Here is a 4657-nt window from a genome sequence, read left to right on the forward strand (position 1 = left end):
CACACAAGTTCACGAGTTCTACTTATATTTTATGTCCAGTTTTCTCCCTCATCCCACCTAAGAGGGAGTGAGCAAATGGCTGTGTGTTGTTCATCTGCTTGCCAGATTAAACAACAACAGGGGAGGGCTCCAGGTTGGTGGTGAGGAAAAGGTTCTTCAGCAGAGGACATTGGGCATGGTACAGGCTCCCCAGGGCAGTGGTGATGGCCCCAAACTACCAGAGTTCAAGGAGCATTTAGACAGTGCTCTCAGACCTAGGATTTATATTTTGAGTGGTGTTCTGTGGAGCCAGGAGTTGGATTCAGTGATCCTTGTGAGTCCCTTCCAGTTCAGGATATTCTATGATTCTATATATCTTATCTTCATCTTGAAGAACTTTCATGTTCTTAGAACTTATTACATCCTTGACCACACAAGCTATGAAATCTGGAGAGATTAATCACTCAGCAACCTTTGAATAGGGTTATGAATCCTTCTTAGCAAGCCTCATTTGTCCTATAATCTGTTGCTTAATTGCATCCTAGTTTTAGTAATGATTCAATACTTCAGTGACAATCCAGTAAGAGGAACTAATTAAGAATGATTTCACTCGATATTAATTTCAGTTAAATTTAGCCATCTCTGAGAAGGTGTGTTGTCCACTAATAATTTAGGCTGCCTCTGTAATCAACTTAGAAGCATTTTATGGAATGACTCATCTCACTTGGAAGTAAGTACTCATTAAAAGTGTAAATAATAATTTCCTGAATCTATGTCTTTCTACTGAACCACAAGAGCACAACCATTTTCCTCAGACTGCAATTTGACTTTTATACAGGTTTTTAGAATAGCTGAATAAGGTTATCTCTAGACTGAGTAGTGATAGAAAAAAAATTATCAGTTACGTATATTTGCATAGGAAAAATACCCACAGTCTAAAATGCTTTGTCTAGCTGAACAATTAGTCTGGTCAATCGTATCAGTACTTATGAACCTACTAACAAGAAAATGGCATAATATGATTTTTCCATTGTTTCTTCCAGATTTAAATAAATATTAGTTGAAGTGTGCTCTAATGTAATGCCTTAAACGCATAAAGAATTCACACTGGATAAGGGTATCATACTCTTATCAACGTCTGGTCTCACTGAAGCTCAAGTCCACTTTGTTTACAACAATAAGAACTGTGGAAATAGGGACAAGCATTTCATTCCATGGCTGAACATCAAAGTGAGGATGAAACTTGCTTTACCTGAGTGATCTGATGTATAGCAGCACATCACCTCCCCAGACCTCACAGCTGGAAGAAAATGTGTACTTGAATGCATAGTTGTTTCTGCAAACACAGAAGCTGCATCCTTTCTTCTAATATTCTCTTCATTATCAAGAAAACATACTAAAATATTAAAAACTTGGAGGATTAAATTTAATAGCAACTGTCTCTTGCAATAATTCTCATATTACAAGCATTAAATTTTCTTAAAATGGGTGAAACTTCAAACTCATAACATCCTCTGAAAGGGCATTTCAAGAGTCGGCTTTTATAGAATATTATGACTTCTGTGTGCAGCTCACAGGTGTTCAATGTGACATTGTTTTTGTTTGTGCTCTAGGGATTTTCGTCCACATACAGGGGGGAAAATGTGCCATACAACATAATGAAGCACGTATGAAAATAATTTCCCTATAACAAGCTATTCGCTTAAACTATACATTCAATGTGAATAAAAACGATCTTTTCTGAATTAAAGAAAAAAAAACAGCACTTTTCTGGAGATTCTATCAGGCAAGCACCTCATCAGGAAAAACAGAAGGACTAGAATGGGATATGTAATTCCTGCGGAACTTTCTGATGTGGATCTTATCTGAGAAATGTTTACACAATTTGTCTGAGAGGTATTTACTGATAATTATATGTGAGCAAATAACTTCCATGGAGTCAGTCATAGCTAACACACCATGATTACATCTGGACTGAAAGTGATTAAACAAAGGGTAAAATGGAAGGGAGTCCCTATTAGGCAGCCTAAACTAGAAAACTGCATCTTGTTTGTTGATGTTCAAATGATCACAGTGGAACTTGAGTATTTAAGCATTCTCTGAAAAGCAGTTTTTAAACTGTGATGCTTACATCAGCGCATTTCAGTGTAAATTAACTAAACAATGGTTCTGATGGCAGTTTCTCCCACCATATGCTGAACCTCAAATGCCAACTTAAGTGCACAAATTGGTAAAGAGCAGGAATAAAACTGGCTCAGATACATCTGAGATACAACTTTGAAAAGCTGATACAAACAAAAAGTGGAAAATGAAAAAATAGATGCAAATGAAACAACTGCTTTCAACAAAGATAATTTTACTTGTAGTATGAGATACTTGCAGTGAGAAAAGGAAAAGGATTTTCTGAACACTGAAGGACGATGAAAGATGTGACTTTGAGTTTCCCCGATGGTTTAAGGGCACCATTGTATAACTCTATGGCACAAAGTAAGTAAAAGATGTGATCCAGAGTCAAGAGGCTGCATTTTGATGTCAATAGGCACCACTACATGATCCATAGTTATATGCTGAATGTTGGATTTCTGTGTTCTGGGTGTTGTCTTTGAGCACTAATCTAAATTTCTTCAGAAATGTTTCACTCTCTCACAGAAGTACAAGCCTGCTTCTCACCTGCCTCATCTACAACAATGAGAAGCCTTTAGCCTAATTATCTGTAAATCACATTGAATGTTTTATGCATTAGGGTTTTATTTTTGATTTCCTGGAAAAATATAGAAAGCAGCTTCCAATCATGTTAATGATTTAATTACTCTCTGGCTGTCAGGTGCCTTAGAATAAACTGTCGTAATCAGAAAGAGTTAGTTTAGACATGGATCTCTATTAGTTCAGCCTTAAGAAACTAGATATTCTTCAATATATCTATTTGTTTGAGTTGTGCATAACAATAATGATCTTTTTAGTCTATCCCAGCACATTCAACAGACCATACGAAAGACTATGTTGCCTGTAAATTCTACACTTCACGGCACGCTTTGTAAGCTTATGGTCACAGGAACAGACGCTGCAAACTCCCAGGGAAAATATTTGTCCCATAACTAAAGTTTATGGTTGTACAGAGCTTAAAAATACAACTTGTTGAAAAGTAGAATCTGTATCTACAGTAATTATTACACCTAGCTCCACAGTAACATTTCTTCCTTGTGTATATACTATACTAGTCTAGTAAAAAAAAAGATTTTCTTGAATTTTTTGAAGAATAGAAGGTGGAAAGAGCCATTCTTAGATATGTTTTGTCTACAACAGCAGCCTAAATAATCAGTGTAGCATAAACCTAACTTTGATATCATCTTCACTTTCTGCAACAGTCAAAAGTTGCTTACAGGTCTCCGTATTGCTGCAGAAAAGTGGAAGTGAAAAATTCAGACAAAATTTATGTAAAATGTTATTATCTTACTTCAAAAGAAACTTAAGTTCATTAGTTATAGCAGTTGCAGCAGAAAATAGTAAGAAAGCTGGCAAGCTCTAGAGCAGTGCATTTTCTTGACATTATCAGGGGAAAATCACTGCTTTCTTACAAAGTTACAAAGCATAAATTAATACAATCTTTCCAAACTTTTATGTTTATTTTGTTTAATTTGATTTCATGAGCCTTGCAGTCTATGTGGGATCAAAAGTACTGTGCAAGCTGAAATCCTGAATTGGAATGGACAATGCTGTTTTGTATTCTGAATCCCAACAAACCACCTTGAGATTGATCAGCCCTTTTAAGTCTGAGAAACAGCATGGATTTATAGTGCATTGTCACATTTGGTGATAGGCACTAAATGTGTTTTCATGGCATTAGACATAACATAAAGAACTGTTGATCTTTTTCCCAGATTTTTTTTAATTTATGTAAAGATATCGCATACTGAGTCAATCCTTCTAATCTCTCAAGTTTAGCTATCTTAAATGCTGTGGAGAAAGTTTATGATTCAACAACTAACAAGCATTTATAATGAAGTAAACCCTTCATTGTATATGAGGGTATTCATTTATTATAAATGAAGTAAAGGGTATACATTGTATAAATACTGAGACCAAAAATGATCAATGGCTTTCATGGTGAGCATCAAGAAAATCAAAATGAACAAAAGGAAAAGGTGCACTGCACTTCTGAAGAATCAAGGTAGGTGCAAAGCTTGTATTTGTTCCCTTTTCATGGTACAAAGAGCAGCAGCTCTGCTATGGCTCAGGGGATTATTATTGTCATGGCTGGGACGCCTGTGGAGGAAGCTGGCAGTTTCTCCAGTGATTCTTGTTCAGAGATGGCTATCCATTGGCTGGCACAGTTAATCACTATTCTACTTCTTAAAGCTTCTAATTGTTCACCAAATAAAAAATAATTTCAAAATAATAATTTTTAAAAAACAGTTTTTCTATAAATGGCAGATCTGAGTCTTCAGTGTTTTGTTTGTTCCCATACCAGGCAATATAGGCTACAAGAAAAAACCCTTCACATTTTCTTCTGTATATACATATGCTAATATGCATTACATACATGATCCAACTGAAGCTGGAGGTCTGCCCTAAATTTGCAGCCTGGATCCTTTATTATCAGCAGAGGGAGAGGGGCACCTTCACAACGTAATTAATCCTACCTGCTTTTAGTAAGTTTATGTGGCTGAACTGCTGCTAT

The sequence above is a fragment of the Coturnix japonica genome, chromosome 1 (genome assembly GCF_054131305.1).
Source record: "Coturnix japonica strain WE chromosome 1, WE-NBRP24, whole genome shotgun sequence".
Classification (NCBI taxonomy): Eukaryota; Metazoa; Chordata; class Aves; order Galliformes; family Phasianidae; genus Coturnix; species Coturnix japonica.